At 40.5% G+C, this 16564-nt stretch overlaps 1 protein-coding gene across 2 annotated transcripts in view; it reads left to right on the top strand.

The window, feature by feature from the left end:
- Positions 1-151: 151 nt before the first annotated feature.
- The window catches only part of LOC109964741 (junction plakoglobin-like), a 106608-nt gene continuing 90195 nt past the window's right edge, over positions 152-16564 (top strand). For both annotated transcript variants that reach the window (XM_020608273.1, XM_020608272.1), the window contains exon 1: positions 152-367. The gene's annotated coding sequence lies outside the window, so the exon portion shown is untranslated. The remainder of the gene's footprint in view (positions 368-16564) is intronic.

Below are 16564 nucleotides of genomic sequence, written 5' to 3'. Positions count from 1 at the left end.
AAAAATATGGTGCTGACCAGGCGCTGCAACGCAGCACTTGCACAGCATTGCAACAGTGACACTATAACTGCTTGAAAGCTTGAAAACGACGCCCCCCGACATCAGAGTGAGACTCTTCATTTTCCTTTCCTGTGACGATGCATCAGCCCAGTCGCTGCCGGTTCGCTTGCCTCACTCCGCCCTGCTGGCTGCGTGCGGCACATCGTTTTTAACGGAAGATACAAGAAGACAGGGAGGGCACAGTGGCAAACAAACCGCGGATCTGCACCTGACCTACGCGCTCTCTGGATTTAAGGAGCTGACAGAGGGAAAAGTTGAAGTCGACACCGCTGCGTCAGGGAAGCGCTCCTGCTGTCCAGTTAACAAGGTAACCTAAATCAGTTAAGCTGTCTTTTCACGCATGGCAACCAGATAACGAGATCGCATTTTATCCATGGTTGCTACAGATGTGGTGGTATATGTAAAGGAGGGGAGAGAATGACCTCCAGTCGGTGGTCATCACCAGCATCATGGTCATGTTTAGAAACACATAGGTTTTTTCTTTAATCTGAACTGCATCACCGCGTCCTTCTGAAACTTCAGCCAATTTGATGCTTCTTTCCAGGGTAAGATCACCAGCTTTCCATTTGCATAATAAAATCCCACACTGAATGTTAGGGGTTATATGGGTTTCCCCATTAACTGCATAATTTAAGGGATTTAAAATTTTTTGTTTTTTTTAGGGCTGATATTCCTCCCTTTCTGGCTATATCTCTCTCATACACACACATACATTCCCTCTCCTTTTTTACCTTTGAGTTCAGCTGAATGAGCTTTGCTAGAATTATGATATAAAATAAATCTTCCAGGTAAAATAACAAAATTTTTGCTAAGATTCTTCATTCTCCTCCTCTATGTCTTTTTCTTTTTGCATGTGTGTGTGTGCACTTGCACATGTGTGGGTTCAGTGTGGGAAGCAGAAGCATCACATTCCCAACAGATGTTAAGACTGAGGCACTGAAATGCATCTGTAGTGGCACAGAGAGAGCCTTTTAGTATAGGTTATTGTCACCAGTGGTATTTAAGTCAGTTTCTCGCTCTTCTACACACACACACACACACACACACACACACACACACACACACAGACACACACACACACACACAGACACACACAGACACAGACATACATGCTTGTTTTCCTTACTTGGGGGACTTCAATTGACTAACGTTCATTTCCTGGAGACTTACCCTAACCCTAATACTTGGCTAACCCTTACCCTAACACCTAACCACTAACCCCCCCCAACCTTAACCATAAACCCTGACCTTAACCCCCTAAACCTAACACCTAATACAATGGATTACCTAGACCCTTACTTTAATCTCAGAACTACATGCTTACCCCTGCCCCTAACCTAGTTGAAACCTAATTTTACTTTTAACCCTAAATCCAATCATTAACTCTCAGCCCTTTGAACTTGTGAGAACTGGCTAAAATGTTCTCACAATGCAGAAATGTCCACACAATGTAATAAAGACACACACATTTTCACACTTGTCCTTGTCTCCGATTGACTCCATATTTTTTGGCTGTGACAAGTGGGTGTAGCAGAAGGAGAGCTATGTGTGTTTGCGTGTGTGCGTGTGGTCACTTGTGGGCCGGCAGGTCCCTACGATGTAGTTTGTGGAATTTTACGAAAACAGTGATGTGTAAAGTTAGAGCAAGTGTCGGCTTTGGTTAAGATCTGGGTAAAGTCTAATTAGGGTTAGGCAAGAAATGGTTATGATTAAGGTTTCCTGGAAATGAATGTATGTCTATGTAGGGACCGCTGAGTGACAAAAACAAGAAAGTGTGTATGTGATTATGAGTGTAAGGATAAGTTGATGTGATTAGGTGGGTACTCTCTTTACTCTTGCTACCTCTGCCAAGGGCAGGGGATCTGTTCATTTGTTTATTAATAGCATAACTCAAAATGTGATGAAATTTTTTTTTGGAGAGGTAGGATATGGCCCACAGAACAGTTGATTACATTTTGGTGCTGATTCATATAATTTTGATACAGGAATTTTTTAAAGAATTATTCAACATTGTGAGTGCTGGAAAGGCTGCTGACTGTATGTGAACCCCCTTGTAGCCAAATTGCATGGCTGTACTGCTAAACACTGTGCACATACAGAGACAAATCCCTGGGTTAGTGACAGCTGCCCATTCATTGTCAATGGAAACCGAGTGCTGCCACTCTGTACACCCCACTGTGTGAGACAGGGACTGAAGGAGCCCAGTGAGGCAACAGTACAGAGCTGGGGAATAGTCTGACAAGAGCCTGATGGCAGGGATTTAGAGCCAGGCTCAAACCTACTGTCATTTTCATCCATAAAATTGGTATTATGCCATTTAAGTTTTGATTTTTTCAGGCAACTGTAACAACAAAGTAAACACTTTGAGGATATGTGCTCAGTGTATCCAAGTAATGCCAATTTAGAAATTTGTTCTGATGTTTTCAGAGATGTGAGGGCTCGTTAACTGATCAAGCTAGCTCTATTAGCAGGCACCTACATCTCATTCAGAGCACAGTAGTCCGTTGGCGAGGACACTGGTGTTCCAACTGGACATTATAGCTGCGTACAGTCAGAATCTAATGAGCGGTATACCATGTGCTTTCCTTAACCATCACCTGGCATAGCCTCATGGGCAAATGCCAGCAGTAGCTTTTCATGGTCAAGCAATCATGTTATGAGGGTCAAACTATCATGGAAATATTGCTTTTATGCTATTATGGGGAAACTGAGTCACCCTCTGCCAGAGTTTTGCACTTTCTAAGTGCTGCTTAGTTCAATAAAATGTTGCTTAGTAATGCATAACTATAATGTTATCACTTTAGTAGTGTAAGAGATTACAGTTTTCACAACAGTAATGACATTAGCGTTATAGCATTGCTAAAACATGATTTGGCTTTTGTCTTAGGTGGGATATTTAATGATGTGTGTGCACGAGCAGGTTCATGGTGGCTACTATTCAAAAACCTAAACAAAGATTTGGAGGATGAGAGCAAGAGGCTTGGAAGTATTGTTGTTATTTTGAGTTTATTTCAGTCACAGATTCAAAGAACATTATTATCCATTGTGAACTATGTGTAGAGGGGGGATAACCGTTTGTACTGGAAGCTACTACAGACCCTTGAAGTCCTCATGTTAAGGACTTGCTTTGAAAGAAATCCTCTCAAAAATGACAGCTGACTTTCCAGATCTTATTGTGAAGGTATGCCTTTATTCCTAAATCTCTTAATCGTTTGAGAATTGATATGTTGAGGTTGGTTTGTTGCATTGCACCATTGATGAACAGTATCCTAGGGACAGTAATTAAATTTCAAATAGTTATTGAACTATCACAAATAGATCAAACTGTATAGTTCAGGCCATCCATACTTGTTTTTCCTTGCATTGGAGAGCAAAGATGGACATCTTGCAGCTGCCACTGGTCCAATGTTCAAACTCTGGGGGCTGACAGATAAGGGTAAGAGAGATTATTGCACAACTGCACCTACAGAGGATTCTGACTTTTTTGTATTTGAATTTGAAATGGCTGACAGCTGCTCAGCAGTGAAGGATGTTGTGGACTATCTGTGGTCAGGGGGACATGAGGTTGAGATCCTTAACTGTTTTTCAAACATCAAAGATATTTTCATGAAGTATAAAACTCCAACCCCATCTGGTGCACCTAGGACCTAGCCTACCTATGTTAGTGCAGTTAAATATAAAAGATATGACATTGGTGTGGAGGGTTGGGATTGATTAGGAGGCATCTTTGAGCTAAGTAATAAAACTGAATAAGTAATATAATGGATTTTTTTGCTGCTGAGATTTTAGGATTATAACAATTAGATAACATAATGACAAATTGATTAGCTTCAAATGACTTGCCCAGCACTATCTGTGACAGTCTGAACCTCATGGCAAAATATTTCCAAATCAAAAGCAATCTGATTCATTTGCCATTTGAAAGGTGTTACAAGTCAGATATGTAAACTGAGCATGGCACCAGTGGCTGTGACAGAGCTTATTTGTCACAGAGGATAGGCAGAATGAGCAGACAGCCCATATTTTACTGGCTGACATGAAAATCAATGCAGTGGTTGTAGAGATGCCACTCCTAAATCTGCACTCTCCAGTGTGCATGTGTGCGTTCTTTTCTTTGTTTGTCTTTCTCATCATTACACTGTCATCATTACTCTGATCCGCACAGTGACCTTACTTTGGGTCTAAATGCTCCTTCATTTTCAATTTATCATTTTTTTCTCTCTTATCAATCTCACACAATGTGAATAATGTATGTGTGTGAGACAGAAAGATACCTGCATTATTCTAGATGAGATAGGATGTGCCAATAAATAGAGGAAATTACCACACACACAAAGGCACACACATATAAGGAATGGTGTTGCTAGTCAGTGTGAAATGTTGTAGTTTGTCTACTGTATGTGTATATGTAAGTTTGATTGTTCCCTCATCTATATGTAGTTGTATACATTTTAATAAAATAACAATAACAAATCAAAAAATCTAACTGCATCAAATACAATAACAAGAGTGACTAGTTAGTCTAGTCATCCATCCATTATTAATCGCTTATCCTGGGTCAGGTCACAGGGGCAGCAGGTTCAGTAGGCTGTACCAGGGGCAGCCAGTGCCAGGTGTTCCAGGTTTGAGCCCCGGCTGACCTGGTGCCTTCCTGTGCAGAGTTTGCATGTTCTCACTGTTCTCTCTGGGTACTCTGACTTTGTCCCACAGTCCAAAGACATGCAGCTTAGGTTGATTGGCAACTCTGAATTACCCATAGGAGTGAGCTTGGGTGTGTGTGGTTGTCTGTTTCTAAGTGTCAGCCCTGTGATAGACTGGCAGCCTGTCCAGGGTGTACCCCGTCTCTCACCCAATGTCATCTGGAATTGGCTCCAGCCCTTGCCCTGACCCTGTTCAGGATAAGCGGTATAGTTAATGGATGGATGTACAAAATAGAAAGAGGTATATATAAACTATTTTATTGAATAAAAATAGAACATTTTCTATAAATTCTTAAGATGGTCTGTGTTAGTACTGGCTAGAGCTGGAGGTGGATCAGCTGAGTCTGTGCTTGTACTGGCTGATGATCCAGCATGTGCTCTATTGACATAATTAAAGTCCCCATGGCGTGCTTGTTTCCAGCCATTTAATGTTTAATCTTGGGTACCTCTAGATTATCTTGGCACCCCTCATAACTCCAAATAGTCGATAATTTTTGCAGTATCATAAAACCAAAACGCCTCTTCCTAAAAACGAGGATATTTTGTGAATGTGCACAACTCCTGCTGCCGGTGTTTTGTTGAAAGTGGACAGCGCAACAAACTGCGACGGCATTAATTAATTTGAATTTCTGCTCTATAGAGATGTAAACAACGATATATATACAGATGAAAAGAGATGTGTAACACTCTAAGCAAAGCAGGTAATTGAGAAACCCCATATTTTAACTGGCATAATCCAGACATAGCAACTTCTCCAGCCTTACAATTCTCTCTAATATTACAGAAACAAGGCATTGACAGACATGCAAAGTGTGTCTTTTAAACTTACCATTAAGTCCCACCAAGTAGGGGAAACATCACTCCCTTTCAAGTAGCTCCAAGGTTGGTAAATCCAACTGGTGGTCGCTGCGTCATCCTCCACACGACAGTCCTTAAACTATCATATAATACTTTAATTAGGTAGAAAAAAAGTCTCGCAAGCGAGAGTTTGCGAATGGTGTCTACACCGAGTTACTTCTGCATAGAAATACTAGAACATATGTTCACCTTATTTTTTGATCTTTAGGTCATGTCTAAGATGATAATTCACTGTTGTAACATTGTAGATAAGACAGAAAACAAGGAAAAGCATGCCATGGGCTCTTTAAGCATAACACCTGTAATTCATAGATAACAATACTCAGCTTCACCAGGCCCATTCAGACTGGCTCCCTCAGATGTCCTTTTTCAAATGTACATCCACATTTCACAGTATGCCCAGGTAATCAGATGTAATATTTGATCAATAGTCACTGTATTAATACAGTCATTGTATTAGTTGAGAGTTTTAAGCAAACCTAGCCCATCATTGTCTTATTTTAGAATTATGTGCACCTATGAGGAGTGCCTATATTATTGTATGGACTGATCCCTACCGAGGTTGCTGCAGGGAAGCATTCATTTTGTGCATGTGCATATGAATGCACATTCACATGTGACATTTTGATCTTTTCCAAACTTTAGTTTATAAACAGCGTTGCCCATTGGTATTTATAAACCTAATAAACAGTTGTATTTCACTGACACTTTTGTCAGGAACAAAGTCACAGAACACAGCCCTGGAAATTCCTGGCAAAAAACAAGACAGAGTGCACTGCAAGCTAGCACATCAACTTAATGTTTCTGATATTTGAAGGTATCAAACTTGAAGAGGACAGAACACAAGTTACCTGATTGCTGTTCCTGCTAGGATGTTAAAATGAATGCCCACTTTGACATGAGGGGGAGCTGGGGCCTTATGTAGCTTGCAGGGCACTATGCAACTTGCGTAGTGAGCATATTGGGCCTCCAGCTCTGCCTGTGGGATATTTCAAGCACGCATGGAGTCCCTCTGGCTGCTTCGGGAGCCCAGAGCAGGCGCTCAGTTTACTTATGCATTGGACTGGCTCTATTCTGCCCACACCACTGTACAAAACTGTCCACAACACCTGTATAGTCTGTCTCTTGTTTTCTGCTGATGTAGCTCACAATGGCAGAATCATCAGAGAACTACTGCAAGTGGAGGCACAGTTTTCTTTAAACCCGATCTTTACCTGAGGTTACTGATCTTGACTCTGTTTAGCAGCGTATGAAGAACAGTCCCCTGAGCTTCAAATAAGCCTTAGTTTTTTTATTTAATAAAACTGTTTAGCTTTATCTGCTAGCCTTTTATATCTAGTCAATCAGCAATTGGTTCTAGACGTCTTAGTTTACCATTTCCTTAGGAGAAACATAACACTTAATTTGCAGTGTTGGTCACATGTACCAGGAGCTAATCACCATCAAGGAACAGTTTTAAGTCAATGCAACTGTACAGTGCAGTGTTTTACATTTCAGGTACCAGCTGCAATTGTGTAAGTACATTTGAGTGTTGTGGGTGAGCATGGGAGAGTGCAAAACATGGCAACATACAGTACTCTTATGCACCCTCAAACAGCACCTTGGAGAATTGTAAGCACCTAAACAGACACACGAGGAAGGGGTGCACCAATACTCACAAGGTCTCATCACTTAGTGATATTTTAGGCCTCTGTGAGCTTAATGAGCGTGATCTTTTTGAGCTGCAGCTGGTAATGTGTGAGCTTGCATTGGGAATAAGAGACTACCAGCTGAAATATTGAAAAATTAAACCGTTATCACAAAGTGAAACATTACAATGCATTTTATTTGAGATTTATTCCCATTTCCAGCTTGGCAAGACAACAGAATCTCAGAGAGTAAGTGATTGTGGGTAACTCTGCCAAGTCTGTGAAGACTGACTCACAGGCTGTCCCAGTCCTGATAACAGACAGAGCAGCCCCTTTGTGTGTGTGTGTGTGTGTGTGTGTGTGTGTGTCTGTACTATTATTATTGCCAGCGGTGTTGGGGTTGGTTTCAATTTTAGAATGCAGTCCAGTATAACACCACCTTAACTATGGCCTCAATAATAAACATATAATTGGATTTATATATTTATGACAGTTTCACCAAAAATGGAAACATTTTGAGCTTTAAAAACACAGATGTTATGGCAGAAGTGTTGCATTAAATCGCCTACAATTGTACAGGTAGCCGGTGAGTGTATGTACCTTATGTATCTTGTTTAAGCTGGATTCAGCAGATCAAAAGCAAGTGACCAAAACAGAATAATGTTCTTTTTCAGATAATTCCATCCCAGAAATCTGTAAATTCCTGATATCCATAATGTGATTTTGAATATCCAAATATCAACATGGTTATTCACAATTCATATTATGCCAAGTAAAAATGCAATTATATATATATATATATATATATAAACCCAGATTGTCAGATGTAAACCAGTTTTATTTCTCAACTTTTTACAAGCAGTAAATATTTAAGAAAATAGTGCACTTAATGGACCAGGGGTGTTCAGGCTCCATGACTCCAGCACGGGGAACTGGAGGATGGTCCCTGCTTGGATTCTCCTATGAAGAGCAAAATGACAGTGAATTTTAATTCTGGTAAATTTGGACAGTAAAATACTGAACAGAGGCATCTGCTACTCATACAAGTAAGTTCTTTTGTTGCTGCAGGCGGATGGCAAGGAGTGTGTCCCAGGAAGCCGGTGGTAGTAGTGGATGGCAGGTAAGAAGGCAGCAGCGGGAGAAGATGGCGCACCATGCAGATGATGCAGCGCCAAGGGAAGTGGCAACCAGCACAGGTAGGTAATGGCCAGGGCTTGAAATTCACAGCTAGCAGGCAAACAGGTGAGTACACAAGGTGAGTATTATTTTATGGGCAGAAGCACTGGAGTGGGACCTGGCCACAGCAGCAAGAAGTTTCGTTCAGAGACGGAGGACAAAAATGAATAAATAAAACGATCTTCAGTAAATGTAAATGCGACGATCTGGTGACTAACTGCAAAAACAGGTCTGGTTAAATATCCTGAATTTAACAAAGCACAGGTGAAACACAGGAAGGTGAAACAGGAACTGGACAATCCGCCATCTTGCAGAAAGTAGACAGTCAAGCCCAGAGTCACTGCCCAGAGCGAGGGGCAGGGAGCGGATCATGACATATCTGTCTGGAATGGTTTTTCAGTTTAGATATTTGAAATTAAAATTGTGACCAAATGTATGGAGAGTATACAGTAAAGTAGATCAACATTCTTTTATGCCAACTGTGTAGTATTGGGAAAATCCTTAAGGATTTCTCGTTTCCGTACATAATATATAACCATCCTGTGGTTACACAGTATAACCATGTGTAGTGTTATGTTTTGATACCTTTATATCCAGTTTAGTTTCTCGATTCTCAAACATGTTTGTATTATTATTCCGTCGGCTAATAAAACATTCTACAAGGCAACTGAAGTGTCTCTAATTATAATGTATCAACTTCAGTTAAATGCTTTCTATGCATATCTTGATTAGAATGCAGACACACCGTGACTTTCAGGTTATCTTATATGTTATGTTATACATAACACAGCTGGATACTGTGTTCGTATATTGTAATTAGAAGAAACACAACATTTAATAAAAATCTTGAAGTACTATAAAAGAGGAAGAGTATACCCAGTGTCATGATTCTGTCCCACCTGTTTCTGGTCTCATGCTTTTATTTTGACACAACGTCCTGGTTTTGCCATATCTCAATTACGGACTTTTTACTTTAATAAACACTCAATTGTTTACACCTGTTTTTGCCTGGATATAAACAGCCTTCCCAGAGCTGCCAGATTGTTCTCTTACCCATGTCAGACCTTCCAGTGTTTTTCCTAGTGCCTGTATTTCCTGTTTTGACCCCGGACTGTTTTTTGACCATTGTGTTCTGCCTTGCCCTGCTGCTTCAGACAGTTTTCTGTGTATGGATTATTGGACTTCCCTCTCTGACATCTCGTTTTGGATCCCTCGGCTGTGCGAGTTTGCTGGCTCTGGACTGTATTTTCGACCTGAGTGTGTGTTTCGTGTTTACATAGTTTTCGGTATGGTTTAGTTGTCTGTGCTCTTATTAAAGAGACAGTTTTTCACTTATCCTCATCTGGCTCTATAATGGAGTTCACCCTTGCTACTATTGGCAGCTTTATGCGCCGCCCTGACACCCAGCTAGTGAGATCATGGCGGTGTTGGCTTACACATGCTTAAACCTTATGTAGGCTGTTCCAGTGAATTGGGAAAAGAACAGTGGATTCCCATATCAAAGTTAATCCATACATTCCAAACTCAGTCTAATGCAGACTTTGTCACTCTTTATTGCATGTCAGCTAACTTCCCCCTTTGCTCCCATCATAATTACTATGACCTGTAGAAGTCGCCTAACAATAAAACGTAACTATGGGTCATAACACACTTTGTTGAATCAGTTGTCATTGTTGAAGATGATGCTAAATAGTGACTTTGCATTTTTAACTATCTGTAAATGGTGGTATATATTGAAAATACATAATGATTTGTTGTAAACAATATAAAGAAATGTCTGATAGTTGGAATTTTTCAGTATGAAAACAAGCTTTTGATTTTCAAAACCATGCCCAGTACTGGTAATATTTGTAACATAGGTAGTGTTGATTTGACCACTTGTTGTGATCGACTGAAATGTTCAAGTTTGTGAGTTTGAGGTCTGTACCTACTGAAATCCTTCTGCTGTCTCACCTTGAAAACTCTTCAGGATCATCAGCCCATGTAGCATTAAGCCACCTGCATGCACATAGCTAATAGTCATTGTACCTTCCATACGCTCATGAACACACTTTAAACAAAGTGGGTACCACATTTTTGCGGTCAAAAACATTTTAGTCATAGGGTCGCAAGGGACCAAACCTGTGACTCTGCTGACCTACTGAAAAGGTTCCCAACATGTGGTATAATCTTTCCCTGAGAAAATGATCCCCAAACATGAGAGAGTGGTTCCTCTGTTTGTTGCCATGGTGAAATTCAGCAGGTCTGAAGTGCATGTGTGTGTGTGTGTGTGTGTGTTTGTGTTTTCATTTGTATGTGTGAGCAGGTAAGACTGTGAAACTGGGTAAATTTTCAGCCAGAGTCCTCTCTCTTCATGATGCACATACTCTACCTGTGAGTGTGTGCCTGGAACTGTGTGCATGTGCATGTCCCTTTGTGTGTGTGTGTGTGTATGTGTGTGAGAGAGAGAGAGAGAGAGAGAGAGAGACAGTGATATAGAGAGAAACACTGAGGGCAGTAGAGCTATACACCAGATGACAGACCGCATGATAATAAGCTGTGAAGCTGTTAGTTAGGTAGCAGACTTTACTTTAAGCGCGCAAGTGTGTGCACACATGTACACACACACTCACATTTGTTTTCATTTCTCATGGGGCCGTTACCTTTACTTATATTAATTTTTTGGAGACTTACCTTAATCATAAATGAATTCATCACTCAACATTTCGGTTATTTACATCGTGGTTCTGACAAGGAAGGCTAAGTCCATCATCCATATTTTGGATGAGCCAAGGGGGGATTTTAGCTCCCTTAGAAGAAACCTGTATTCATAAACATTCCTAGTGCAAAGAGTTTCTCCTATTAATGAAATTCTTTAAAAAATCTTAGAATTGTGAGTGTTTACCCACAGACATCTCCTTAAATGTTAAGAGTAGATCCTAGTAAAGATAAAAGTAATTCAAGAAGCATCTTAAGCCATAAAAGAGCTCCTAAGGTAGAAAACTGTTAGAGAGAAGGACTTTCAAGAGGCTTAGACATTCCTTAAGCAGAGGATAACATGATGGAAAGACAAATGTTGAACAACAGTGAGTTACTCAAACACTACAGATTAGGTCATATACTGATAATGCTTATGGTTGATCTCATTAGAGATGCATGCACATCTCCCACCCAATGCAGTAATGCCTTAATGCCAGAAATGAAAGGAAACACATCATTAAGATATTTGACAACTAAAAATGAAACAGTGCAGCACTGATGGCGTTTCTGTCACATCAGCAGAGTGACACAAACTGTTACAGGGTTTTCACATCTCATGTTGTGATGCACTACATTTCATTTCCACTCCTTGCTAATACTGTGAAGGTGAATATGGGTGCATATTCACATTCTGAGACTGGCTCTCAGAGAGCTTTTAACTTATCCTAAAAACCCTGAGTGAGGAGTCTTAGTTTAAAAGTGATTCAGTAGTCTGGACCACGCCTATGTGGAACTATGTGCTGATGCTGCTTGGTGATTGATAGAACATTTTGGGGGAAGGCTACCATTGAATCTGTGCAGCTTGCAGGTATGGCGGATTCCGCCATAGAAAGCAGTAAAAACAGAAGCAAGGAAGAGGGAAGTACAGGAGGGGAGAAAGGATAGAGAAGAGCAGGATAGATGAGGAGGGTGGGAGGCTTTTACTAGAAATGAAAGCACTCTGCAGGTGGAGATTGGTAATATTTATAGGAAGGTAGCAGGGGAAGGCACATATTAGGGGCAAGGTCCTGCTCCTGAACCGCCGATGTTCATCTGCATGAACTGAAAACTGCTAAGGGCCCATTTTTATCAAGCGTCTCAGAGCGGGAAATCACTCCTAACTGGCCAGAAATTCTCAGAATGACTCAGTTTTGGTCCTACATTTAGCAGACGTAAGAGCAATTTATCAACATTCCTATCTTAGGAAATCACTCCTGTCGCCAACAACATGTAGGTGGCATTCAGAAAGGGATAAGCACACAGACTCAGCAGGAGGAAAATGTTTTGCTTGCACTTAATGACGCTGAGCTGAAAATACAGTTTGGCCATAAATGGAATAGTTTTTGTGAAAGAGCTTGTGCAAGATGCAGTTGCTCCAACAAAAGGAAGAACACATGCTGTCTCCACTGAAACTGCAGTCTTTGCATCTTTAGGCTACATTTTTTATCGTGCACCCACAGTGATAGGAGTCTGTCAAAGCTGACAGTTTGGGCCATAATAAACACCACTCACTGTTAATCAGTGAAAAACTCACCGGGTTCTTTGGACATGCTGGAGTCATTGATGGCTCATACATTAAAATAATCGCCACAACAACCAATGAACGTGCTTCTGTTAATCAGAAATGTTATCACAGCATTAGCACTTCAGTGGTTGTGAACTACGCAATCCTTGATTTACTCGATTTAGTGGCCAGATGGATCCACATACAACTCAAGTGACAGTGAAAGCAGACTGAAACTGAAACTAGCTGTTACTCATGAATACACATCTTTATTATAGGGAATTAAAGAATAGGGCTAATAAAGATAATTTCATGCAGATGAGTCACATTATGAGTGGCTATCCAGTAAACTTTAAGCCTATTACAGAAAGAGAGTTGATATATAAAGCAAATTACTACAACTTATAATGAACATCTTATTTTCTGTCACCAGCTTCTTGTCTATACAAATAAACCCTTCATTTGACAAGTGGCGCTAATATCGGCCTTTCTCATTTCTCACTGCATAAAACTACAAACCCCGACTGTCAGAAAAACTTAAAAACACATCAGTATAATGATGCCTTTGAAGTGTCATAAAACACCAACGTCACGCTCGTTCTTAGGACTGGGATTTCTCCTCGTTGAAAGTGAGAGGGCGCTTTATAAATAAGTCCTGCTCTAAGGTAGGAGATTTTTTTAGTCCTAAGTTAGCTTTTAGCGCGATTCCTAGGAGTGATTCTGAGAGAGTTGATAATTACGGGCCCTGAGCAACTCTGAGCATGGAAAACACATAAAGCTTGATCTCAGTGAGGAGGTGTGGTTGACCCCTTAGACAGGCTTGATGATCATATGGGGGTGGTGCCAGAAGTTGAGAGGTGCCACATAACTCGTTGTGCTGATGTTGTGTTACAAGCTTGCAGCATGGATCCCTTGGTCCTAGGCATTATTTTAACCCCTCATCAGAAAACCAAGTGAGAGACTCCATTTTAAAATCTGTAGATCAAGATCTGTAGCCTTTGATGAACACATTCAGTGTCTGGAGAATAATTCTTCTTTTTGTCTTTCTCCTGTTATTCTCTGCTTAAGACACTTTTTCTTAGAATTTCATCACTAGGAGCAACTTAGGAAGCTTAGTGAATATGGACCCTAGCCTCCCCCTGAAGCAACAAACATTCAAGTTTTATAATCTGTTTAGTTATAGAAATTGTAATCATAATATAATAATAAAAGTTTGACACCCCTCCTCATCTTCTTCTGTCCCACACTTTTCCTCCCAGGTCACTGGAGTTGCTGTTTTAAGGTTTACTTACAGTTAAGGTCTTTGCAGTATCTACATTTTTCAGAGAAAGTATGAGACTAGTCTATTTTATTTACCAGTGAGATATGGTCGTGAGTTCTGATGCTAAATAAGTGGATTACATGTTTAAATTTCTCAATGAAATATTTTTTCCACAAGTCAAGAATGACCATCTATAGTGAAGTAGTTTGTTTTATTTTGAACACTGTCAAAATGGAGGCAACATTCATGGCCTGAAGAAGCATCTAATGTATCGCACACAACTAAAGTGGATCGTACCATTTCCACTCCCTAACGCGAGCCACCTCCTGTCAGCAGCATACAGAAGTGATGGTAAATGCAGACTGTGCAGTGGACTGACTGACTTTACCTGCTGTCACTAACATGAATGATATGGGCATATGCAGTTTTTTTAATCGTCTCATGAGTTGCTTTCATTTGTTATTTTGTGTGCCTATGCATAATTATTGTGTGTTGATTTGGTGTCAGATCAGCAACAACTGGGTGAAGTGCACATCCTCAGCGCATTTAGTTCAGTAGCTTCTTAGCTCACCAACACCCTCAAATGAATTATTAAACAAACAGGCCTAAATTTCTTAGTATATGTAGGAATTTAATTTTAAATTTTGTTCTGGAAAATGTTCAGAGTATATGAAACCCTGGCCAAGTCTTATAATGTCTGTGTAAATGGGTTTTGGGCCCCACAATATGAGTAAAACCAGGGGACACATACACTCACAGCTACATATCCTGTTCTCTCATATGTATTTTTCTTCTTCCCTCATTTCCCTCCATGTCTTCTTTCTCATTCTTTTTTCAGCTATGCTTTTATCATTTGTGCCTCGGAGCTTATCCCTTTCTTCTCTTTATTCTAGTGCAGTGTGCACACAGGTCACACTCAGAAAACATGCACATGTAAAGTGTACTGCAAACACAAAAACAACTGTCCACACTGCTGACAGTCAAACGCGCATAGGCACACATACATACATTTGTATACACACCATTCCTCTTGGAGACACGCTGCTCAGTATGTGTGCATGTACATGTTTATGCTCATGCTCTCCTGTCAGATTGGGCTGACTTGTATTTGTGCCAACCCACTGATCATGCACAGTTCACCTCTCTTTCTCTTTCATTCAGTCATATTTAGTTACGTACATTTATTCTCCCTCTTCCGTTTTGTGTGTGTGTGTGTGTGTGTGTGTGTGTGTGTGTGTGTGTGTGTGTCTAGTGTGAGTGTTAGGATGTGAAACTAAGTGTAAAGAAAGAATCTTGACAAAGCCTGGAAATTCTGCAGCTCGGCAGTGGCCAGAGCCAACACACAGCTCTGATGTTTACAAATGTGTATGTCAGTAGTGGGGCTGGTGCTTTGTCTTTAAAATAGCTGCAGTTTAAATTCCATTGCAGTTTCCCCAGTAGCCATGGTTTAAACTACACATATAGTTTGATTTGAAATGGTTGCTGTTTCCTGTAGAAATTAATTAAATTCCTGGGGAGTGCACTGTTAAACCTGCTGCAGATCTGGTTTAATTGAGGTTGGACCAGTCAACCATGTCTTTGTGAACCTGACCTCTGGTAAGTCCACTGCACATCCCCATGGAAAATCATATTTGTGTATGAAAGCACATGTAAATTCATGAGACACAGGTGTGCTGCATTTGTTCTGGACATAATGAATATAGCTGACTTTCTTTGTAGTTGGCCTTTTAAAATCAGCCAAGACAATATATTGGTCCTAATAAGCTTATTGCAGATACTGCAGTTATATTAGTATATTAGTATTAGTGGCCTATAAATTGCAGAAATGCCAAACTAGGTTTAAGGAACTTTAGAAACACCATGTCACCATTTTAGTGACAAGCTGATTTTTAGTCCATGTGTATCTTAATCAAAGTTCTGTGGATGTTTATGTTGTGTTTAGGCTATGTCAAAAATTATCAAATATTTATAAGTAACAGATTTTTTTATCGACATCATTGGGCTATAAGTATACTGTATGGTTTAAACACTCCGGTTATAATTATGCAGGGTACACAAACACAGGGTTCAACCAAACCAATGACCTTGGACTGAAATTCTTAGACATGGGTTCTGCAAAGATACATATAAAGGTCAGTATCTAGAAGAATAAGGATTTTCTGATTAAAAGGTAAAGGTGAGAAACTCTGGGAATCTTATGCTGTACATGTCTGAGATCATTATAACAGTTCTGAATGGCCTTGCTAGAAAACGAGGTAAAAGTAATCTGCCATTAAAGGATGGGACAAATACAAACTACGCCCAATTCCATTTCCTGTTTTTTAACCCCTACCCCTGGTTAATGAGTGCTCCCTCATTTTTAAGTTAACCCTCAAAACAGAGCTAAAGTAAGTACTGATATTTTCCCCTATGAATTGGGACAACCCTTCAAGACCTGGGGGCCCCCGCCTCCCTCCCTGGGATGGTGATTTGGCTGTCTGGGATCCATCCTTGGGGGGGGTGGGTCCTGTCAGGTTTGCCCGGGTGCACCTGCCTCTCTCACTTCTCTCCCTCTATTTTAGCTCCCTTACCCCTGATTTCTTTATCTGACACACCTGCTTCACGTCCCCTGAATCACCACCAGCTGCACCTGATTAGTTTCTTCCTATTTATACCGTGC

The sequence above is a fragment of the Monopterus albus genome, unplaced genomic scaffold (genome assembly GCF_001952655.1).
Source record: "Monopterus albus unplaced genomic scaffold, M_albus_1.0 scaffold92.1, whole genome shotgun sequence".
Taxonomy (NCBI): domain Eukaryota; kingdom Metazoa; phylum Chordata; class Actinopteri; order Synbranchiformes; family Synbranchidae; genus Monopterus; species Monopterus albus.
This window is presented reverse-complemented; position numbering and strand designations above follow the sequence as displayed.